Genomic DNA, 26,566 nt, shown 5'->3' with positions numbered 1-26,566 from the left:
TTGTACTAATCTGTATTATTATCATTATTATTAATAATATCGTTGTTATTAATATTAGTATTAGGCTTAATATTATTATGATGTATTGATATTACAAACTTCATGCCCACAGTGCTGAATCAAATGTCAGCACTTCAGCAGCATTGCTTCAATTTAGGGTTTCTACAACTGAGATACTTCCTCCGTCCTTAAAAAATCTTTAAAATCATAGAATTCATTTACTCTGTGTGGAACAGAACCCTGTGAATGCGGTTGAGAAGCAAGGTGGATTTTACAGAGTGAGATCTTATGGATGTGGCTGAGAAGTACAGAATAAGATTACAGGGTGGAGGATGACATCGCCGTGGTTTGCAGAGGAGGCAATATATCTGATAACATGGAAGTACGTCTTCACCACTTTTGTGACCAGAAGTACGTCTTCACCATTTTTGTGACCAGAAACTGGGAGTCTTTTCTGTACCTACAGATAGGCTGTACGGTATGTGGAAATAAACAGTTGCCAAGGTATGTGGCGCTACAAGCTTAGCAGTAGCTCGAATTCAACAATGAAATGGCAAACGATGGAATCTGCTGCTCACATTTACGGGGTACATCGATTTCTGGAGTTGGCCTATGAATTTAAGAATGAGTGAAGGACAAGTGTTGCACAGGTGTGGACTGAAGTGGATAGATGGCCAGAGAGAGTGACCATCAATAACTTGCACAATGAGATCTAACAAAAACTGATATAAGTATGGATATCTACAATACGGTTGCTGTAAGTGGGAATTTCAGCTGAGGTATATAAGCCCTTTATCTGTTTTGTTTTGGATTATCAGCGTTAGAAATCTTGGTCTAATTTGAGTTTTCTTCTGAACACTTTGTGTGTTGAATTCCTGGTTAATATTAGTTCTAAAATTCGTACCATATGCACCTATGGAAAAAAATCGCAATAGCAAGAAGGAGATATGTGACATAAACGAAAGTTTTTAGGCATGTCGTTATATCTGAAAGACGACGTTTATTCAGATTTCGCCTCAGTTGCGTAATAGTGGCTCTACTAGCGCCACTGCGAGGATGGAAATCAGATTTGCTTAAATGCATCCTGTAACTGTCGTGAGCGTTAGTTACGTTTGATATTGGACCTGATGAGCTGGTATCAGTCAAGAATGCCCTGAAGGCGACAAAGACGCCATTATCAACACCTCGCTGAGTTTGAACGAGGTCGTGTAGTAGGGCTCCGAGAAGATGGATGTTCCTCTTGAGATACTGTAGAAAGACTTGACAGGAACTTAGCCATTGTACATGATTGCCTGTGGCGGTGCTCATGAGAGTGTACAGTCACAAGAAATCTGGGCTCCAAACAGCCACGTGGCATTACCAAGAGGAAAGACCGTTATGTCTGATGTATGGCTTTGATGAATCGAACTACGTCTGCAGCAGCAATCTGAGCACCACGGTAATCCATCGTCGTTTGCGACTTCAGTGCTGTTGTGAAAGCTGGTTCTGCCTCAATGTCAGTGATGGACATACGTTGGTTAGCGGGCCATTTGTAGGTCTGCAACCAACCTGCCTGAGAGCTAGACACACTGGACATACACCTCGAGTTATGGTATGGGATGCGATTTCGTACGACAACTCTCGTGCCTATCCCACGCACCCTGACTACAAATTTGTGCGTCAGTCTGGTGACTCGATTTGTTGTGCTGTTTTCCAACAGTATAACGCTCGTCCACATACAGCTGTGGTACACGAACATGCTCTACAGAGTGTCGATATGTTGCCTTGGCCTGCTCGATCACCAGATATGTCTCCAATCGAGCTCGTACGGGACGACAACTCCATTCTCATCCACAGACAGCATCAACCGTCCTTGTATTGAATAAGTCCAACTGCAATGGAACTCCATTCCAGAAATTGACATCTGGCACATGTACAACACAACGAAAGCACGTTTTCACGCTTGCATTCAACGTCTGGCAGTTATAATGTACTAGCATTTCACATTTGCAGTGGCTTATCCCGCTCTTACACTAACCTCTGATCTTGCTGTGTTACTCACTCAAATACGTTATCTAGACAAATGTATCCCCAAATTTTCTCTACTTTAATTATTTTTGCTGCTGCGATTTTTTTCCTGCGGTGTATTTTAATGTATTAGTTAATCGGATGGAATGGTTGAATGTGGTGCAGTGGAAATCAGAGAAGGAAGATGACTCGTTTTCTGTTGAACGCCAGAGGGCAAGGAAGGCTATGCATCAGTGTAATGGGGAAGGTAGACTGCAGAGAATATCAGCAGTTACTAGGGCATGTCTCTTGTGTAGAGAAGGGAACCTCGGTGCAGTCCTGCTGATGGATGGAAGATACTGGTTTGGGTAGAAGTTTTAGTAGTATAGGAGTGGGTGGAAGATACTGGTTGTGGTAGGAGTTTTAATAAGATAGGAAGGGCGAAGAAATATGTAAGGGGCAATCAAGCCGAAATATTTGATTGGACGTATGTATGTTTGGAGTTTAAGCAGAATATGAGGATTCTTTATACAATTTATTTTTTCTTTGTGGTAGTTAAAGAATGGGTGTGGTAGGAAAGGAGTCTTAGTTGGTACTTCACAGTTCTGTATGCAAATATATGATAGTCCGTTCCCCCATTTGAAAACGTTGCAGCCTATACACAGATACTGTCTCCTTTGAATACATTATCTCCCAGACTTTTCTTGGATGATTACAGGTTCCGGCTTCTCACCGAATCGGAATATTTCTGCTGTTCCTTTGAGAAATAAACCAAGATTCCACTGTGGTTCAACGACTTCCTTGGTCCCCTCTAAGTCGTACACACGTGGTTTAATGCCTCGCATACATAAATCCATCTTGAAACTTTCTGTATTCAGTACGTAATGTTCCCGACTTCAGTTAGTTGCATCAATAGAGGCCTGTAGTTTTGGTGAGGGTTAAGAGCCATCGGCGCGCGTCGTGAATCTTGACCCTCTAAACCTGAACCTTGTGGAAACTGGACCTTTGCTTAGAACTTAATTGTACTTCGTGTGCCTCCATAGAATGGTGCCTGTAGCCATGAGAGTAAGTCGACTCTCTTAGCTGCATATTCTTACTGCTCCTGCAGCAACATGTATCCTATTCTGAAACATACAGTTGTTTACTATGGAGAAATGAAGTAATATAATGGAAGATGGGCTAGTTTTCAGGTTGGAGTCTTTTCAAAAACTACTATTACAACACTTCAGCCTAATTTCATTTCAACAGTTTGTATTTATTGTTGTTTTTATGATTTTTGTCTAATTTATGGAAAACACTGTATTCTGTTTCCCTGCTCATTTCTATACAAGATTTGTCTTCCTCTTTAACGAATAAATTACGTATTTTATGCTATCCATTTCAGGGCATACTACCTTCCAATTTATTTAAAAAATCTTTATCTACAGTAATACTCGAAAAGTCACTATGTGTCTCAAGAAGGAGTGTTATTATAATTATTTAAATAATTTGAAGCGTCACTTTCTATGACCTGCTTTCTTGTTTTCTTCAGAAAGCCATTTGATACATGTTTCTGGTGTGACAACAGGAGTGATACATGTGTTACCTGAACAATTTCTGTAGTGCTTATAGGCGGAGTACAAACATATACACTCCTGGAAATGGAAAAAAGAAGACCTTGACACGGGTGTGTCAGACCCACCATACTTGCTCCGGACACTGAGAGAGGGTTGTACAAGCAATGATCACACGCACGGCACAGCGGACACACCAGGAACCGCGGTGTTGGCCGTCGAATGGCGCTAGCTGCGCAGCATTTGTGCACCGCCGCCGTCAGTGTCAGCCAGTTTGCCGTGGCATACGGAGCTCCATCGCAGTCTTTAACACTGGTAGCATGCCGCGACAGCGTGGACGTTAACCGTATGTGCAGTTGACGGACTTTGAGCGAGGGCGTATAGTGGGCATGCGGGAGGCCGGGTGGACGTACCGCCGAATTGCTCAACACGTGGGGCGTGAGGTCTCCACAGTATATCGATGTTGTCGCCAGTGGTTGGCGGAAGGTGCACGTGCCCGTCGACCTGGGACCGGACCGCAGCGACGCACGGATGCACGCCAAGACCGTAGGATCCTACGCAGTGCCGTAGGGGACCGCACCGCCACTTCCCAGCAAATTAGGGACACTGTTGCTCCTGGGGTATCGGCGAGGACCATTCGCAACCGTCTCCATGAAGCTGGGCTACGGTCCCGCACACCTTTAGGCCGTCTTCCACTCACGCCCCAACATCGTGCAGCCCGCCTCCAGTGGTGTCGCGACAGGCGTGAATGGAGGGACGAATGGAGACGTGTCGTCTTCAGCGATGAGAGTCGCTTCTGCCTTGGTGCCAATGATGGTCGTATGCGTGTTTGGCGCCGTGCAGGTGAGCGCCACAATCAGGACTGCATACGACCGAGGCACACAGGGCCAACACCCGGCATCATGGTGTGGGGAGCGATCTCCTACACTGGCCGTACACCTCTGGTGATCGTCGAGGGGACACTGAATAGTGCACGGTACATCCAAACCGTCATCGAACCCATCGTTCTACCTTTCCTAGACCGGCAAGGGAACTTGCTGTTCCAACAGGACAATGCACGTCCGCATGTATCCTGTGCCACCCTATGTGCTCTAGAAGGTGTAAGTCAACTACCCTGGCCAGCAAGATCCCCGGATCTGTCCACCATTGAGCATGTTTGGGACTGGATGAATCGTCGTCTCACGCGGTCTGCACGTCCAGCACGAACGCTGGTCCAACTGAGGCGCCAGGTGGAAATGGCATGGCAAGCCGTTCCACAGAACTACACCCAGCATCTCTACGATCGTCTCCATGGGAGAATAGCAGCCTGCATTGCATTGGATATACACTGTACTAGTGCCGACATTGTGCATGCTCTGTTGCCTGTGTCTATGTGCCTGTGGTTCTGTCAGTGTGATCATGTGATGTATCTGACCTCAGGAATGTGTCAATAAAGTTTCCCCTTCCTGGGACAATGAATTCACGGTGTTCTTATTTCAATTTCCAGGAGTGTAAGTTTTAACTTAAAGGATATAGAAATTTGTTGTAGCTGTGCTCTGCAGAAAGAAGACTACTCTGATGTTCTCTCAACGTTAGTTTGAACCCTTCATCTGTGCATGACTGCTGTGACCTACACCTACATCCACTTGAAAATGTCTACTGTAGGGAAGCTTTGTTGTTCTCCTATAGTTTTTACATCCTACACTTCTATACAAGAAGACCATAAAAATTTCTTGCTGCATCAGCATTTGCCATATGTACAGAAGGTGGAAAAATACACACGCAAAAAAACGCATTACCATTTCTAATACCGTTTAGGAAAATTCTTGTCATTAAGACAACTTCCAGTCGTCTCAGAATGGATCAATATGGCTCCTGTATGGTTTTCAAGCGAATATTATACAATTCTTCCTGCAAAATAATAGCAAGTACAGGTAATGTTGGAATGGATAGCGATTACGTACCCTTCTCTCCAAACTGCGCCACAAAGGCTCAATAATATTCCGATCTGATGACTATAGTGCCCAGCGGGTTGTGACAATCCTTCCTCATTGTGGCACCTGTCCTGGACGATGTGAGCTGTGTGGACTGCGGCCCTGTCATCTTCGAACACAGCATCTCAATTCGGGAAAATCCTTGGCAGAGAAACCATTGAGTCTATGAAACACCATAACATGCCCGCCAGAATCATCACTAATCCCAATATGTTTCACTCTTGGGGTGAAAACTCAGGCAGAAGCTGTAAACAGTGTGAAACAAGACACATCCGACCAAATGACTTCCTTCAGTTGCTTCATAGTCCAGGGTTGATGGCTTCAGCACCACGTTTTACTGTTACATACGTTTGCTTCTCTGGTATGTGATTTTTGGAAGAAAGCTTGCCTACAGTTCCCCGCTGATTGAGCTCCCTGTCTGTTTTCTTGATAGTGACAGTCTTCACTGGTGCAATATTCAGTTCTGTAGTGACTTTTGCATCTGCTCATCCTCTTACTTTTCGTCACAATCCTCTTCGATGGTCGTCTATCAAGATCACTCAACATATATTCCCATCCCTATTATGAGTTAGAAGACGATATTTTTTCGCTTTCCCAGAAAGCAGCATAAATCTACGATACGGAACCTCTTAAAACACCGAACACGTAGGCTACATTGGTTACAGACACACCCATATGAAAGTACCAACAGTTTACCCACGTTCGAGTTGACATATCTCCGACATAATGCACTCACAACTACACAAACACCGCTCTGACCACGACTGGCACTTGAAACGTACGGTAGTAAAGACATTGCTCATGTGCCGTTCGTGGTCAAATACAGCAGTGCTACCTGCAGGATTGGCTAGCAACTGCATTTATGTTCAAGCATGAATTTCTCGCGGTGTATCCATATTGTTTCCCAGTTCCTTTACCTATCCCTTCTTTTAGTCAAGTAGTGTCATAAATGTCTGTTTTCGCTGATTCGTTTCTGTACTTGTACATTATTCTAGGTACCCCACTGATTTTCAGCATTCTACTATAGCACCACGTTTCTAATGCTTCTGTTCTCTTCCTGTCTATACTATTTATCGTCCATGTTTCAGTTCCATATAAGACTATGTTCCACACAAATTACTTTTAGAAAACATCTCCAAACACATTTTTTTTTCAATTTGAAAATATTCTTCTTCTTTAGATACTCCACTTTTCCTACTGTCAGTCTGCTCTTTACGATTATCATTATCTGTTATTTTGCTGCCTAAACAACAAAACTCTGTTACTGCTCTTAGAGCTTAATGTCCTAACATAGTTGACCCGGCATCAACTGATTTAATTCTAGTACACACCACTATCTTGATCTATTTTAGTTAATTTTCATCTTCTGACCTCTTTTTAAGACTTCATCAATAACACTGACCTGATCTTCTGAGTCCATTGTCGTCTCGACAATATCGCACCGTCATTGGCAAACTTTAGAGTTGTTATTTCTTCATTCTGAACTTTAGTTCTGTTTCCAAATTTCTCCTCTCTGTGCACGGGGTGCATAGCATAGAAATTGGTTACAACCTTGTATCATTCCCCATTCAGATATTTCTCCTTTTCATGTCTTTCAGTTCTTTGACTGGAGTCTGGTGTTTGTAGAAACAGTACATGACTTTTCGTAACTTTATTTTGGCATTGATAACTTCAGAACTTCAGCCGCTGTGGCCGAGCGGTTCTAGGCGCTTCAGTCCGGAACCGAGCGACTGCTACGGTCGCAGGTTCGAATCCTGCCTCGGGCATGGATGTGTGTGATGTCCTTAGGTTAGTTAGATTTAAGTAGTTCTAAGTTCTGGGGGACTGATGACCTCAGATGTTAAGTTCCATAGTGCTCAGAGCCATTTTTGAACTTCAGAATTTCAAAGAGTGTATTCATTTAAACACTGCCAAAAGCTTCTTTTTAAATCTACAAGCGCTGCAGAGGAGGACGGATAAGAAAAATATAGAGGTTGAGAGCATTCCAGCAAATGATTACGAGCAGTGCGTCCACATGCAACACATCATTCTCGTATCTGTATTATTCTCCTCCTCCCTAGACCACTTTACTCTCATAAGATTCCTTCGCAAGCAGCTGTTACAGATGTTCATCTGTATTAGGTTGTCATATATTCCTTTTTGTCATGTTACTAACTAACTTAGTATAACGTTCTTAATTGTTTCGTTGGTGTTAGCTTTGCATTAACTGTGTTTGTCGGTATTTTCTTTTTTAACAGGTCTTTTAGGGTTGAGTATTTAAGCACAGCGTTTTTCCGAGCTATCTTTGTTGTACACTATCTTATGCTAACTTAAATGTATACGCACATGTTCCTGAAAAACTACGTTATACAAGCTATTTAAGTGTAATTTTCACTATCACTGCTGTGTAACTTGATCTTTCTCAATCTGCATGTTACCTACATTTCTTTACTGTCTTTGGTGTCTTTCCTTTGTCTGCATTCTCTCTACAGTTCCACTTATATATTGCCTTCAATTGGGTTGAATCTGTTCATTTTCCTCGCTCATGTATTGGTGACGGTAGTCCATCTTGTGCTACCAGTTGCTCGGGCTCTCGTATCTGTTTGTGCAGTAGACAACTGTGTTTCTGAAGATCTGTGTCTCCGCAACCTCATTCAGTCTGTTCCTTGAGATTCAGGAGACCAATGTGTGTGATTATAAGGGCTGAATCCATTTAAGAAATGGACTGTACCCAAGCTATATCCTAATGTTTAAGTGGTGGGAAGTACCTGACCAAGTACTATATTTGTCTTCCATCTTATTAAATTCAAAGAAGAAATTTAACTGGTCATCTGGTACTTTTCAGTGTGTATCCTCATTTTTCGATGTAATCACTGAAGTTCATGCATGATGTATGCATACGTGATATACGAAATACTCTCGAAAGATTATGGTAGGTACAAAGTCGTCGTCGTCTGCAACTCCATTCCGAGTATGCATAACGTCTTCCTGCATAGAATGAACGTTTCAGCTCAACTTATGGATGTGTTTCCGATGACTGAACAGACCAATCTCGGCGTAAAACATGAGTTCCCACAAATCTCACAGAATGATTGGAAGAGGGCGGGGTTGCGACGGAGCTTTCTTGCTTATCGCTTGACCTCTTCATGTCTGCGGCGTTTCCTTTCAAACAGGTTGACAGGGATGGATGTAGTATTCCTCCACAGTAATCTGTCCACAGCACATTCTTTCCATGTTTGCACGTTTATAACAGTCGTTTTCATAATGTGTTTTAGCTGGTCCTTCCAGTGGTTCAAAGGTCTACTCGCAGAGGAGATTTCACCATAAAGGATGTGTTGAGGAATCCTGGTATCACTCATGCAATGAAAATGGCCAAACCATCTCAGTTGGTTTTCGATGATTGTTGCCTCAATGCCGTTTACATGCTTTTCCTCGAGAACCGCAGTGTTGTTTACATGGTTTATCCGTTTGATGTTTAAGACGTATCTAATTGGTAGAAGCACTCAAGTTTTTGGCGATAGAGCACCAAGTTTCACAGCCGTACACGAATGTGAAAATGACAACAGCTTTTTACACCGTGAGATCGGTGTGTGAAATATTTAAAATTTTACACGGGAGTTCTTTTCTAAACAAATGACATATAAAATAATATATTCTATATAACCCTTTCTTCGACATGAAAAATAGCTCTACTACCGTATGCAACCACATAATTAATAGGTAATTATTTCGAATACAAAAGAGCAAAGTATATGTACATTATGCAGGTGTCTCATTTGGAAATCTTGTCATCTACTGGTTGTTCTCATGCTTTTATTTGAGAATAACAATAGTTAGGAATGAGCATTGTTAACATATAAGGTCGGTTGATTCATGTCCAGCAATTACCAGATGTGCAGAAAATTATCATCCCTCTTTCATTCAACAGAGTGGAATAAATTGTATTGTTTTGCTTGTTTGGTCCCGCAGCATGGAAATTGTGCGTTTCTGGGCACGAATCCCTATTCATAATGATAAATACTCGTTATCACTGGGAGCCATTAATGTGTTTATTGGGAATTAGAAACACTCTGTATATGAGAGCATCATATTACGTTATACGATCTGCTATGTCATCTTTTAGAAATTTTAAAAATAGCACATCATACGATACATTGCATGTTTATTAACAAGGAGATATGATATAGTTTCAGAAGGCTTGCCTTCAAATAGATCCATTGTAGACGACACTACTTTACAGTGAACAATTTTGTTTATACATACGAACTAGGTACATAACCAGCGTAGCCGAGGTATGTACACTCCTGGAAATTGAAATAAGAACACCGTGAATTCATTGTCCCAGGAAGGGGAAACTTTATTGACACATTCCTGGGGTCAGATACATCACATGATCACACTGACAGAACCACAGGCACATAGACACAGGCAACAGAGCATGCACTATGTCGGCACTAGTTCAGTGTATATCCACCTTTCGCAGCAATGCAGGCTGCTATTCTCCCATGGAGACGATCGTAGAGATGCTGGATGTAGTCCTGTGGAACGGCTTGCCATGCCATTTCCACCTGGCTCCTCAATTGGACCAGTGTTCGTGCTGGACGTGCAGACCGCGTGAGACGACGCTTCATCCAGTCCCAAACATGCTCAATGCGGGACAGATCCGGAGATCTTGCTGGCCAGGGTAGTTGACTTACACCTTCTAGAGCACGTTGGGTGGCACGGGATACATGCGGACGTGCATTGTCCTGTTGGAACAGCAAGTTCCCTTGCCGGTCTAGGAATGGTAGAACGATGGGTTCGATGACGGTTTGGATGTACCGTGCACTATTCAGTGTCCCCTCGACGATCACCAGGGGTGTACGGCCAGTGTAGGAGATCGCTCCCCACACCATGATGCCGGGTGTTGGCCCTGTGTGCCTCGGTCGTATGCAGTCCTGATTGTGGCGCTCACCTGCACGGCGCCAAACACGCATACGACCATCATTGGCACCAAGGCACAAGCGACTCTCATCGCTGAAGACGACACGTCTCCATTCGTCCCTCCATTCACGCCTGTCGCGACACCACTGGAGGCGGGGTGCACGATGTTGGGGCGTGAGCGGAAGACGCCCTAAAGGTGTGCGGGACCGTAGCCCAGCTTCATGGAGACGGTTGCGAATGGTCCTCGCCGATACCCCAGGAGCAACAGCGTCCCTAATTTGCTGGGAAGTGGCGGTGCGGTCCCCTACGGCACTGCGTAGGATCCTACGGTCTTGGCGTGCATCCGTGCGTCGCTGCGGTCCGGTCCCAGATCGACGGGCACGTGCACCTTCCGCCGACCACTGGCGACAACATCGATGTACTGTGGAGACCTCACGCCCCACGTGTTGAGCAATTCGGCGGTACGTCCACCCGGCCTCCCGCATGCCCACTATACGCCCTCGCTCAAAGTCCGTCAACTGCACATACGGTTCACGTCCACGCTGTCGCGGCATGCTACCAGTGTTAAAGACTGCGATGGAGCTCCGTATGCCACGGCAAACTGGCTGACACCGACGGCGGCGGTGCACAAATGCTGCGCAGCTAGCGCCATTCGACGGCCAACACCGCGGTTCCTGGTGTGTCCGCTGTGCCGTGCGTGTGATCATTGCTTGTACAGCCCTCTCGCAGTGTCCGGAGCAAGTACGGTGGGTCTGACACACCGGTGTCAATGTGTTCTTTTTTCCATTTCCAGGAGTGTATTTATTCCAATGCTATTAGTCTGTCTTCTACTTCCCACTCTCTCTGTCCATTTCTTTCTCCCTCATATCTGTCCACCCCCTCTACACCCACTCTTTGTCCAACTCCTCCTGCCCCCTCTTTGTCCATCAGTTACTCTACATTTCTCTCTATCCAGATGCTCCTCCTCTCTCTCTCTCCTTGTCTATATGCTCCTTCCACCTCTGTACATCTATTCTTCCCTACTCTGTACACCTTCTTCTCCCCCCTCTAATTCCTCCTACCGCACCTACCACCTCCCAACCCCGTATACACCCTTCTCCTCCTCATTCCTTTCTCTGCCCATCTCCTCTTCTCCTTCTCTCTACCAACCTCCTCCTCTTTCTTTTCCCTGTCGATCTCCTGTTCCCTCTCTACCTGGTCCGCAGCTCGTGGTCTAGTGGCTAGCGTTACTGCCTCTGTATCACGGAGTCTTCGGTTCTATTCCCAGCTGAATTCGGGATTTTCTCTGCCCAGTGACAGGGTGTTTCTGTTGTCTTCATCATTTCATCAACATCATCGTTCGTGACACTGGCCATATTGGACTTTGTAAAAGAAATGCACTGTGTAAAAATTGGGACTTTGTATGGACGCTGATGACCATGCAACTGAGTGACCCACAAATCAAACATCACCATCACCGTCTCTACCTGTCCACCTCCTCCGATACCATATATGTATCCATTTCTATTTGATTCCTCCCTCTCTTGTTCTGTCCACCCCTTCCTCCTCCCCTTCTGTCCACCCCTTCCTCCTCCCAAGAAAAGAGGTTGCTGGTTCTTACCCTCACAGTATTTCTTTCCAGATAGTAATTAATGTGTGTACGAGGTATGTTTGAAATCGATCCAGGATTTTAGAATTAGATCCTTACTTGCAGCTTTCACAACATGCATAATTGTGGCATATATTTCACATATTTAACCCGTATCTGTAGCGAATTTCACCCTGCAGATTCGTTTTTACACAGTTCAATGTTTATAACGTCATATCTTGTGAACTGTGTGTCGTACAATGATATATTTTTGCAGGTACATACAGTGTATATGTGATAACTGTCTACAAAATCTGTTGCGAATGACGATATTGTCTATGAGTAATAAATTAAAAGGTCACATATGATGCGGCAGCTTTACTGATGCAAAGAAAACACTTAGTAAGAGATAAAGTATTTTCCTTTCATCATTTTATACGAAAGGCAGGCTTCTTTTTCATTCCACACCCACTCCTTTGAGAGTTAGGTGGTTCTTACACACATAGTGGTTCATTCCAGACAGAAGTGATGTGTATACAAGGTTTAGCTGAAACCGTTCCAGTGGTCAGTGGTGTAGGAGAAGATGTCCATACATATATACACATTTATCATAAGTATGGATATGTACGTTAAATAATAAGCATCCCTATTAGGCGCACAACCTACGAGAACTGGCAACACCAATTTATTGTATGCAATGTTTGAATAAGTTTAAGATGGGGACCATTAAATGTGTACAATTCGTAAGCTCCGCTTTTAACGGAAAAAAACGCGTATTTAAGTGTTCCCTGTGTGAGAAATATAATGCTGTTGATGGTAATCTGCGTTTGCCGTGCCATATTTTAATAAAAACACTGGAAGTCAAGATGAATTACCTTATAAACCACATGTAAGTACAAGGAACTCATATCAACTTGCAAAACGTGCCTCCTTGCAGCGAAATATTGAAGAAATCCGTTGTGAAATAGCTACAAAAGAAAAAATAATCGACACTGTGTGACGACATAATTCAATTGCAAAAGAACTTGGTTTATTTGGAATCTCCAGACTGTGCAAATATTTTGCAAGCTTTACCGTTAAGAAACAAGAGTTATTGTGACGATCATTTTAGGCTTAATAAGTTCACTCGCCCATTACAAAGTGAAATAGTGTTTGAAGTTTCCGATACACCAATAAACATTCGCAATGACTTAGAGACTTTCAAAAGTGCAGACGATAACTGTGCAAATGAAGCTACAAACACAAATGAGTCAACAGAAGTGACAAGAAGAGGAAAGCAATATTTTAATGCAAATATTCAGTCGGATAGTCACGGAGGCGGACTCTCGAAAGTTCTACGTTCGGATTATGGTGTTCACTCTTGTAGCTATGTTAAACCTGGGCACCTATGTGCCAAGTCACAAATAATATAAAAGCTGGAACTTCACGAAATGATAATGAGTTTACAGTAGTAATTGGAGGTGCCAATGATGTCTACAAGAATGAAATATCTCGTGCTGTTCTTGACTTAAAGTTAGTGTAGGAATTTAATACAAAAAACAAGCTCATCATCATTGGAATACCTCACAGACACGACCTTATAAATGACTCGTGTGTTAATAAAGAAGTCAATGAAGCCAACATACAGTTTGAGAAGCTCTGTACAATGCATCAAAACATCCAGTTCTTGCCTCTGAACTATCTGGAGAGAAAATGCTTTACCAGACATGGACTGCAAGGGCAAGAAACTTCTCAGTTGTAAAATTATAGAACTGTTGGTTGCAGCTCACAGAAGCAATATGAATAACGTGCTGATACCAGGAGAACCACGTTTAGCTTGCCAGCCACAAGCAATAGCTCATCAAACCTTACCAGCTGTGTCAGGAGAGTCGACACTGTCTACTGATAAAACACAGATGTCACCAACACGAACAGCAACGTTACCTTCTCTAGAAACAACAGTATTTACAGGAGAAGCATTATTGTCACCCCAACAAACATCACAACTACTATTACAAAAGTCAGTTGTTATGCCAGCATCACCATTGACAGAAACATCAGCCTCCACAACGTCGGTAGAAGAAGGAACTATAGCAATAGCAGCACCAATAGAAGACTCCTGTGCCCCACCATCAACATCTCAACAGGTCACAACCACAGTCTCCAAGGTCCCATCTCCACCATCACCTGAAGGAACAGAAAAAAAAGACATGAACAATGAGACACTTTTTTCAAAGCTTCTACCGTCCACTGAAATGTCTGCTTCGACATATCCAAGAAAAAGCCATAGAAGGGAAAGACCTGCTGTTCACAAAGACTATTTTTATGGGATCAGCGCTACATCAAGAAACAGAGGAAAGCACAAGTCAAACCGTAAGTAATGTGTGCACAAGCAGGCCTCTTAACAGAGAACTGATCAGTAAATCAAGTATCAATCGCGATGTATTGAGAGATTCTAATTTAACACCCATAAACTGCAACTTTAAATCTGCATTGAAAGATAAATTCTGTATATCCCACCAAAATATCATGAGCCTTAGAGGAAAATTGGAGCTTTTGGGTCTCATGTTAAATGAAAACCAACTTCATATATTGTGCTTTACAGAACACCATGTAAGGTCTGCCATGCGTATGCCCCATTTGAAAGGTTATATTTCAGCTGATAGTTACTGTAGATCGAACAGAGAGAAAGGTGGATATGTAACTTATGTCAAAGAGGGGATACCTCATAAATCACTTGACTTAAGTACGTATTGTGAAGATTTTAATTTTGATGCATGTGGATCTGAAAATTTTGCTGATAATAAGTCTATTATAGTGGTAACAATTTATAGGGCTCCTGAAGGGAAAATCTGTATTTTCTTAAAACAGATTGAATCAGTATTGGTAAAAATATATTCAAACGCTAAGCAGTTACTCATTGTGGGTGACTTTAATGTAAACTTCCTTACAGGCAACACCAGTATAAGAGAATTAGAACATTTATTGGAAACCTTTAATTTAACTCCAGTAGTTCAATTTCCTACCCGAGTGACAGATACCAGTGTAAGTCTTATTGACAACATCTTTATTTATAAATTTAATAGTAGTCTTAGTACTGTATGTCAAATTCTTAATGGTCTGTCAGACCATGGTGGGCAGTTGCTAACTCTTAATGTCTTATGTTCTGGCATTAAAAAATATAAACCAGTTTAGGTTATTCAGAACAATCATGTGGACACTTTACGAAATTTCAATCAGCTGTTGCAGCAGACTGACTAGAGCCCAATATACAAAGAAAGAAATGGTAATATTAAATTCAACCTATTCACAGATGAATTCATGTCCCTCTTTGAAGCAGTATTTCACAAGAAAAGTATTAAAATTAACCCCCAGAATTGCGTAATCAAACCCTGGATTACAAAAGGGATAAAAATTTCGTCTAATACAAGAAAATGGTTATATATGTAACAAAGATGGTCTGAAGATCCTGCAATAAAAGGACACTACAGATTATATCCTAAAATCCTAAAAAGAACTATAAAGTGCTCTAAAACCTCACATACTAAAAGTGAAATAGACAACTCCTACAACATAATAAAAACCATATGGGATGTCATCAAAAGGGATCTCGGAAAAAAGAGGAGAGTGTATCCAGCATAGAAATAAGACAGTGTGGTATTTTAATTAAAGAAACGAATGCAGTTGCAACAGTCTTAAATGAGCACTTTCTAACAGCTTCTGAGAAAACTGGCTGTAGGGGTTCAGTCAATGAGGCTATGGACCTTCTCAAATGATCTATTCTGTGCAAAATTAATGAAATGCTCATAGCCCCAGTTACAGTCAGTGAAGTGAAAAGGATCATCACTAAAATGTAAACCAAAATGTCATCTGGTTTTGATAATATCTCTACTAAGGTACTTAAACATTGTCATAATGCGATTTGTGTAATACTTTGGCATATATTTAATGAATCCCTTTCACAAGTTATTGTCCCTGATACAATGAAGTATGCCGATGTGAAACCACTGTTCAAGAAGGGGGCAAAAGCTGATGCTTCTAACTACCGCCCTACATCCCTTTTAACATGCTTCTCCAAAGTTCTCGAGAAACTGATCATAGGAGAATTGTAGAACAACTGAATTTCCACAAGGCTCTTAGTCAACGTCAATTTGGTTTCCAGTCAGGCCTGTCAACTGATGATGCCATATTATTCTTTACTAATAATGTTCTAGAAGCACTGAACAATAAATTGGCTTCAGTTGGTATTTTTTGCGACTTAACCAAAGCCTTTGACTGTGTGGGCTATGAAACCCTTCTTTCGAAAGTAGCCTAATATGGTTTAACTGACACAGTGGGAATGTGGCTCAGATCATACCTGACAGACAGAAAGAACAGGCTATTGCTGAATCATGAAGATGGCTCAATAGCTTCATCTGGCTGGGGAACAGTTAGTGTAGGTGTGCTGCAAGGTTTGGTGCTTGGCCCTTGCCTCTTTTTTATTTTTATTAGTGATGTTCCTAACTGTTCTAAGGCCATCATCAAATTTACCCTTTTCGCAGATGATTGTAAATTTGAAAAAACACCTTAAGATGATATTGCATCATCTGCCAACTTGGTGTTCCATGGCCTCCATAAGTGGTTCAGATGCAACGGCCTGACTTTAAATCTAAAAAAACCCAGTTCATACATTTCCACGGGTCTCACAAAGATCAGGATGACATAAGTTTTAGCTGTAATGATCAAGATATACATCAAGTTTATTCAACAAAATTTTTAGACCTCCACATTGACAATAAATTAAATTGGTCTTGCCATATTTTGGACTTGAAAAAAAAAGACTTAGTTCAGCAACTTACGCTCTACATGTTATAGCAACAACTGTTAATAGTAATGCTGTTAAGGCTACTTATTTTGCCTATTTCCGTTCATTGTTATCCTATGGCTTAATATTCAGGGGTAACCAATCAATGGCAAATAAAGTATTTGTAACTCAGAAAAGAGCAATTCGAATTATAAATGGAGTTAACAGGAATCCTTCATGCAGAAATCTTTTTAAAACGCACAAAATATTAACAATGACCTCACAATATATGTATCCACTACGTGATTTTCAGCTAAGAACCTACACATGTACAAAACCAATACTTCTTATCATGACTATGTCACAAGAACAAAACATGACTTTCATGTTGACAGAAAAAACTGGAGTCTGATACAAAAGGGAGTATACTACTCAAGCATAAAGGTGTTAAATGCACTCCCATCTGACATAAAAAATCTTACCAGTGAAATGCCAAAATTTAAAATTAAATTGAAGGAATATCTTCTGGAAAAAGCGTTTTACTCTCTTAATGAATTCTTTAATGTAACATTGTAACTTAGATGTAATACTTTACTTGTAATATCTGCTATTTGCACTTTGTAACTTAATACGTCTTACACCAGTATGAAAATTCGTGTTTCGGTAATTGCCATTATGAAATTCCTGTTAATGTATAGTTTCTTATATGGAAAATTGTAATTTATTATTTTATCGTTGTATACCTCTGTTTCACTATAGAAAAAGCTTAAGCCTGTAACTATTAACATACTTTGTTTCTTATACACCAATTTCAATTTACATTTGTTAGCATTTACAAGTAGGCTACTGTGTTAATTTATATTGTGACTCGTTCCATATCCATGCAGTTCTTTTGTATACCGGATCTACAGAAGACGAATAAATAAATAAATGTCTTATGTTGACGAGCTACCTGTTTCAAAAATCTCCCAAAGACCTACCCATTCAATTTGTCTCATAAGACAGGCACATTTTTTCTTTCCTTATAATATGTCGCAGTAACACCTAGCTACTTAAGCAATTTCATTGACTATAATCATGTTCCACTGGTACTATAGTGTAAGACAATTTCGAAAATTTGTTCATAATACATTGTCCCAGTAAGTGGTGCCAGTCACTAATCCTTTTGCTAGCTGTGCTGCGATTTACAACATTTCCTTTAAGAGATAAGTGCGTAGCCTGTCAACGGTCCTAGGCAATTTGTTGAAGTTATATGCAAATTCATATGTTAATATTGGGAAGAATTAACTGTTCCACACATCACTCTGCCATGTCATACATTACGTAATGATTCGTTTTCGTTAGTGAATCACCATTTTTGTTGCTATCCATTGTAAGATAGGCAGGTTTAGCCTGACTGTTTTATTGTTTGACTCTTTCTATATAAAGTAGCTGCAGAGCGAATGCATAAGATAAATGAGGTAAAGAATACATGTGTTTTGTTTCAGTCCTCATGACCATGGCATTTCTTCATTTTTATATGGACAGGATTCGTATATTACGCAGACAACTTCGTCCACCTGAAGAAGAGATACCTCTAGAGGATCTAATGTAAGCAGAAAACTAACAGCTCTCAATAAGCTCTAAGAGTTATTTACTACTTGAATCAAATTAACTATTTCTAGATTCGTGTGTAGTTGGTAGTATATTTCGTTTACCGTCAGATAAAAACAACAGCTTTTTTCATTGTCATTTTTGTGTGATTCCTGCGCATACACGAAACCTTGGAGACTCTGTTGTATTTCTTTAATACACTGTTATAAGATAATCCATTTAACTGATTTGTCGGTGGTATTTTCCTTCTAAACTCTAGCAGAGTCCTCCACTGGAGTTTATCTGTCATCTCCGTAACGCTTTCGCGATTACTGAATGATCCTGTAACGATGCGCACTGCTCTACGTTGGATATCCTCTATCTCTTCTATCAACCCTATCTGGTACGGATCCCACACCGGTGAGCAGTATTCAAACAGTGGGCGAACAAGTGTACTGTAACCTACTTCCTTTGTTTTCGGATTGCATTTCCTTAGGATTCTTCCAATGAATCTCAGTCTGGCATCTGCTTTACCGACGATTTAATTTTACATGGTCATTCCATTAAATCACTCCTAATGCCTACTCTCAGATAATTTATGGAATTAACTGCTTCTACTTGCTGACCTACTGTATTGTAGCTAAATGATAAAGGATCTTTCTTCTATGTTTTCGCAGCACATTACACTTGTCTACATTGAGATTCAATTGCCATTCCCTGCACCATGCGTCAATTCGTTGCAGATCCTCCGGCATATCTGTGCAATTTTCCATTGTTACAACCTCTCGATATACCACAGCATCATCCGCAAAAATCCTCAATGAACTTCCGATGTTATCCACAAGTTCATTTATTTATATTGTGAATATACACTTCCCTGCGGCACATCTGAAATCACTCTTACTTTTGAAGGCTTATATCCATTGAGAATGACATGCTGCGTTCTGTTATCTAGCAACTCTTCAACCCAATCACACAACTGGTCTAATGGTCCATATGCTCTTACTTTGTTCATTAAACGACTTTGGGGAACTGTATCAAACGCCTTGTGGAAGTCAAGAAACATGGCATTTACCTGGGAACCCGTGCCTATGGCCCTCTGAGTCTCATAGACGAATAGCGCGAGCTGGGTTTCAGACGATCGTCTTTTACGAAACCCATGCTGATTCTTACAGAGTAGATATATAGTCTCCAGAAAAGTCATTATACTCGAACATAATACTTGTTCCAAAATTCTACAACTGATGGACGTTAGAGATATAGGTCTATATATCTCGAAAATAAATAAAAGTACTCGCCATTTATTGCGAGATATCTCTCACACTTTGCAAGAAAAATGAAGCACCAAAAATTAAAAACTGCTGCATTTAAACTATTTGTGTTACTCGTTTAAATGCATGCTTACCATAATATAAGCAAGACCTCCACGAAAGCTCGATTTCACGCACCTTGAAAGCATAATTTGGCATGGAATACACTCAAGGCCTAACGCAAGACATTGAACGACCAACCTCATTGAACGACCAACCTCCATTGCTTTAACTCCTAAACAAATATCGCAACACAAATTGATCTTATTCTCTGAAACACACAGATATATATAAGTAGACGTGGAAGATGGCATGCTAAAAATTTTGGAGGTCATAAGCGGGATTGACGTTATAGATGCTAACAATCTATGACGCTGCCTGAGCTGAAATATACAAGTAATACAAGCCCCTCAACCACATCGTTCACCGGCCGAAGTGGCTGATCGGTTCTAGGCGCTACAGTCTGGAACCGTGTGACCGCTACGGTCGCAGGTTCGAATCGTGCCTCGAGCATGGATATATGTGATGTCCTTAGGTTAGTTAGGTTTAAGTAGTTTTAAGTTCTAGGGAACTGATTACCTCAGAAGTTAAGTCCCATAGTGCTCAGAGCCATTTGAACCACATCGTTCATGTTCGGACCTCCAACACGCAAAGCTTAAACAAAGTATTACGATGTACGGTATCTCAGCATTGCAGTGACAGCATGACTGCCAGTTTGCAGAGACGGAAATGTTGTTGTTGTTGTTGTTGTTGTGGCATTCAGTCCTGGGACTGGTTTGATGCAGCTCTCCATGCTACTGTATCCTGTGCAAGCTTCTTCATCTCCCAGTACCTACAGCAACCTACATCCTTCTGAATCTGCTTAGTGTATTCATCTCTTGGTCTCCCTCTACAATTTTTACCCTCCATGCTGCCCTCCAATGCTAAATTTGTGATCCCTTGATGCCTCAGGACATGCCCTACCAACCGATCCCTTCTTCTTGTCAAGTTGTGCCACAAACTTCTCCCCAATCCCATTCAATACCTCCTTATTAGGTACGTGATCTACCCACCTAATCTTCAACATTCTTCTGTAGCACCACATTTCGAAAGCTTCTATTCTCTCCTTGTCCAAACTATTTATTGTCCATAATTCACTTCCATACATGGCTACACTCCATACAAATACTTCCAAAAACGACTTCCTGACACATCTATACTCGATGTTAACAAATTTATCTTCTTCAGAAATGCTTTCCTTGCCATTGCCAGTCTACATTTTATATCCTCTCTACTTCGACCATCATCAGTTACTTTGCTCCCCAAATAGCAAAACTCCTTTACTACTTTAAGTGTCTCATTTCCTAATCTAATTCCCTCAGCATCACCCCACTTAATTCGACCACATTCCATTAATCTCGTTTTGCTTTTGTTGATATTCATCTTATATCCACCTTTCAAGACACCGTCCATTCCGTTCAACTGCTCTTCCAACTCCTTTGCTGTCTCTGACAGAATTACAATGTCATCGGCGAACCTCAAAGTTTTTATTTCTCCTCCCTGGATTTTAATACCTACTCCAAGTTTTTCTTTTGTTTCCTTTACTGCTTGCTCAATATACAGATTCAATAAAATCTGGGAGAGGCTACAACCCTGTCTCACTCTCTTCCCAACCACTGCTTCCCTTTCATGCCCCTCGACTCTTATAACTGCCATCTGGTTTCTGTGCAAAATTGTAAATTGCCTTTCGCTCCCTGTATTTTACCCCTACCACCTTTAGAATTTGAAAGAGAGTATTCCAGCCAACATTGTCAAACGTTTTCTCTAAGTCTACAAATGCTGGAAACGTAGGTTTCCCTTTCCTTAATGTTCCTTCTAAGATAAGTCGTAAGGCCAGTATTGCCTCACGTGTTGCAACATTTCTATGGAATCCAAACTGATCTTCCCCGAGGTCGGCTTCTAACAGTTTTTCCATTCGTCTGTAAATAATTCGCGTTAGTATTTTGCAGCTGTGACTTATTAAACTGATAGTTTGGTAAGTTTCACATGTGTCAACACCTGCTTTCTTTGGGATTGGAATTATTATATTCTTCTCGAAGTCTGAGGGTATTTCGCTTGTCTCGTACATCTTGCTCACCATATGGTAGAGTTTTGCCAGGACTGGCTCTCCCAAGGCCGTCAGTAGTTCTACTGGAACGTTGTCTACTCCCGGGACCTTGTTTCGACTCAGGTCTTTCAGTGCTCTGTCAAACTCTTCACGCAGTATCGTATCTCCCATTTCATCTTCATCTACATCCTGTTCCAGTTCCATAATATTGTCCTCAAGCACATCGCCCTTGTATAGACCCTCTATATACTCCTTCCACCTTTCTGCTTTCCCCTCTTTGTTTCGAACTGGGTTTCCATCTGAGCTCTTGATATTCATACAAGTGGTTCTCTTTTCTCCAACGGTCTCTTTAATTTTCCTGTAGACTGTTTCTATCTTACCCATAGTGAGATAAGCCTCTACATCCTTACATTTACCCTCTAGCCATCCCTGCTTAGCCATTCTGCACTTCCTGTCGATCTCATTTTTGAGATGTTTGTATTCCTTTTTGGCTGCTTTATTTACTGCATTTTTATATTTCCTCCTTTCATCAATTAAATTCAATATTTCTTCTGTTACCCAAGGATTTCTACTAGCCCTCGTCGTTTTACCTACTTGATCCTCTGCAGCCTTCACTACTTCATCCCTCACAGCTACCCATTCGTCTTCTACTGTATTTCTTTCCCCCATTCCTGTCAATTGTCCCTTTACGCTTTCCTTGAAACTCTGTACAACCTCTGGTTCTTTCAGTATCCAGGTCCCATCTCCTTAAATTCCCACCTTTTTGCAGTTTCTTCAGTTTTAATCTACAGTTCATAACCAATAGATTGTGGTCAGAGTCCACATCTGCCTCTGGAAATGTCTTACAATTTAAAACCTGGTTCCTAAATCTCTGTCTTACCATTATATAATCTATCTGATACCTTTTAGTATCTCCAGGATTCTTCCATGTATACAACCTTCTTTTATGATTCTTGAACCAAGTGTTAGCTACGATTAAGTTATGCTCTGTTCAAAATTCTACCAGACGGCTTCCTCTTTCATTTCTTAGCCCCAATCCATATTCACCAACTATGTTTCCTTCTCTCCCTTTTCCTACTGTTGAATTCCAGTCACCCATGACTATTAAATTTTCGTCTCCCTTCACTACCTGAATAATTTCTTTTATCTCATCATACATTTTTTCAATTTCTTCGTCATCTGCAGAGCTAGTTGGCATATAAACTTGTATTACTCTAGTAGGCATGGGCTTCGTGTCTATCTTGGCCACTATAAAACGTTCCCTATGCTGTTTGTAGTAGCTTACCCGCACTCCTATTTTTTTTATTCATTATTAAACCTACTCCTGTATTACCCCTATTTGATTTTGTATTTATAACCCTGTATTCACCTGACCTATTTGATTTTGTATTTATAACCCTGTATTCACCTGACCAGAAGTCTTGTTCCTCCTGCCACCGAACTTCACTAATTCCCACTATATCTAACTTTAACCTATCCATTTCCCTTTTTAAATTTTCTAACCTACCTGCCCGATTAAGGGATCTGACATTCCACGCTCCGATCCGTAGAATGCCAGTTTTCTTTCTCCTGATAACGACGTCCTCCTGAGTAGTCCCCTCCCGGAGATGCGAATGTGGGACTATTTTATCTCCGGAATATTTTACCCAAGAGGACTCCATCATCATTTAACCAAACAGTAAAGCTACATGCCCTCGGGAAAAATTACGGCTGTTGTTTCCCCTTGCTTTCAGTCGTCCGCAGTTTCACAACAGCAAGGGCGTTTTGGTTAATGTTGCAAGGCCAGATCAGTCAATCATCCACACTGTTACCCCTGCAACTACTGAAAAGGCTGCTGCCCTCTTCAGGAACCACACGTTTGTCTGGCCTCTCAACAGATACCCCTCGGTTGTGGTTGCACCTACGGTACGGCTATCTGTATCGTTGAGGCACGCAAGCCTTCCCACCAACGGCAAGGTCCATGGTTCGTGGGAGGGAGACTGAAATATCATCGCTGTAATACACAGAAAACAGAGACAAAATAAGGTGATTACATCAGGAATAGCGACTAGGAATTACCAATAACTGCCGCGCGTAGTGGCCGTGCAGTTTGAGGTGCCATGTTATGGACTGTGAGGCCCTTTTTGCCGAGGGACCGAGACGTCCCTCATGCATGGGTATGTGTGTTCTTCTTAGCGTAAGTTAGTTTTAGTTAGTGAAAGTCTAGGGACCGATGACCTCAGCAGTTTAGTGCCTTAGGAGTTCACACATATTTGAACATTTTCTGTGGTAGCTTTTAGGCTGGGAATGCCACATTCTTTAGCCAAAGAAGACGTAAAATGTTTCCTGTACTCACATGTCTTGATACTTCTTAATGTCTGTAAGGTAGCTACCAATAACGTTACACTGGGTTTGTGATTTAAGTTTTACTCTGCAACTGGAGGTCATTCATGCTAAACGGTCTACCATAACTGTCTTATACTATACAACATAACCCCAAGTGTTGCTGTGTATGCAGGATATCATGTCGAATCAAACAATACACTGCACCTAGGATAAACTTTATAGAACTACCTAGGCTGGCTGGTTCCATTAATGTAGATTTATGGTGTAGTTTAGTGAGGTAGAATTGTATATGATCCCACATGCACTTTTCATAAATTAATATGATGTCATAGCATATTCCAGAAAAAATGGAGGCGAGTAATAATGTTACAGGATATTTTAATGGTAAATTTGTGTGTTCCAAATCGTGATGGACAGAGCATGCGTCTTACGGCATTGTCGAGAACAACTTTTTCTCCTTCCATTCCCCACCTCCACCCCCAGTTTTAATCTGGAACTTCTGCCAGAGGCAGAGTAGCTTATTACAGTTAATCTTCTAAGAGGAAAATGGAGTCACAGCATTCAAGTGTAGGAGACACGTCACCAAACTGGGTGCTAGATTATAATGAGTGTAAACTGTTATTATTGACAGAGTGTAAATTATCATACAATTGAGAGCATCATCAAACTTCCTGGCAGGTTAAAGCTGTTTCTATCTGCCAGGAAGTTTAATACCAGTGCACGCCCCTCTGCAGAGGGCAAATTTCATTCACCATCTGTCGTCCAGTTTTCATTTGCTGCAAACAATGTGACTGTAGCAGTTACGTGGAACTGCAACGATGTTAGTGATCAACAATAAGTCGGTACTACCGACACAGTGCTCTGGGTTTCGATATCCAATACATCATAAAGTTCGCATGGATGGTTATATATATACTACTGGCCATTAAAATTGCTACACAAAGAAGAAATGAAGATGATAAACGGGTATTCATTGGACAAATATATTATATTAGAACTGACATGTGATTACATGTTCACCCAATTTGGGTGTATAGATCCTGACAAATCAGTTCCCAGAACAACCACCTTTGGCCGTAATAACGGCCTTGATACGCCTGAGCATTGAGTCAAACACAGCTTGGATGGCGTGTACAAGTACAGCTGCCGATACAGCTTCAACACGATACCACAGTTCATCAAGAGTAGTGACTGGCGTATTGAGACGAGCCAGTTGCTCAATTGGAGAGAGATCTGGAGAATGTGGTGGCCAGGGCATCAGTCGAACATTTCCTGTATCCAGAAACGCCCATACAGGACCTGCAACGTGCGGTCCTGCATTATCCCGCTGAAATGTAGGGTTTCGCAGGGATTGAATGAAGTGTAGAGCCACAGGTCGTAACATATCCACTGTAAGTACCGTCAGTACGAACAAGAGGTGACCGAGACGTGTAACCAACGGCACCGCATACCATCACGCCGGATGATACGCCAGTATGGCGATGACGAGCATCAAAATCGATATAGGGATTAGTGAACACAGGGTTGTCGCAGCGAGATTGAATATTTTAATCCCCAAATCCTCCAAAATAAGGAAAAAATATACTTATGCAAAAAAGGAGATAATAATTCACTTGATTCCTTCCTGAGAGACAATCTCCACTCATTGCGAATTAACGATGTAAGTGTAGACCAGGTGTGGCTTGAATTCAAAGAAATAGTATCGGCAGGAATTGAGATGTTTATACCAAATAAATTAACAAACAACCGAGCTGATCCTCCATGGTACACAAAACGGATTAGAACACTGTTGCAGGAACAACGAAACAAACATGCCAAATTTAAACAGACGCAAAATCCCCAAGATTGGCGAACTTTTACAGAAGCTCGAAATTCTGCGCCGGCTTCAATGCAAGATGCTTATAACAGTTTCCACATCGAAACTTTGTTCTGAAACCTGGCAGAAAATCGAAAGAGGTACTGGTAGTATGTGAATTATTTTAGCGGCAAGAAACAATCAATGCCTTCTCTGCTTGATATCAATGGAGATACTATCGAAGACAGTGCTTCCAAGGCCGAGTTACTAAACACAGCCTTCCGAAATGCTTTCACAAAAGAAGACGAATTAGATATTCCAGAATTCGAATCACTATCGGCTCCCAACATGAGTAACGTAGAAGTAAATATCCTCGGTGTAGTGAAGCAACTTAAACCACTTAATAAAAGCAAGTCTTCTGGTCCAGACTGTATACCAATCAGGTTCCTTTCGGAGTATGCCGATGCATTAGCTCCATACTTAATAATCATATACAACCGATCACTCGACGAAAGATCCGAACCCAAAGACTGGAAAGCTGCACACGTTACACCAATATTCAAGAAAGTTAGTAGGAGTAATCCACTAAATTACAGGCCCATATCGTTAACGTCGATATGCAGCTGGATTTTGAAACATATATTGTGTTCGAACATTATGAATTACCTCGAAGAAAACTATTGGCACACAGTCAACATGGTTTTAGAAAACATCGTTCCTTTGAAACACAACTAG

Source organism: Schistocerca gregaria, chromosome X (assembly GCF_023897955.1).
Source record: "Schistocerca gregaria isolate iqSchGreg1 chromosome X, iqSchGreg1.2, whole genome shotgun sequence".
Classification (NCBI taxonomy): Eukaryota; Metazoa; Arthropoda; class Insecta; order Orthoptera; family Acrididae; genus Schistocerca; species Schistocerca gregaria.
The sequence above is the reverse complement of the archived record's forward strand: the minus strand, read 5'-3'. Positions refer to the sequence as shown.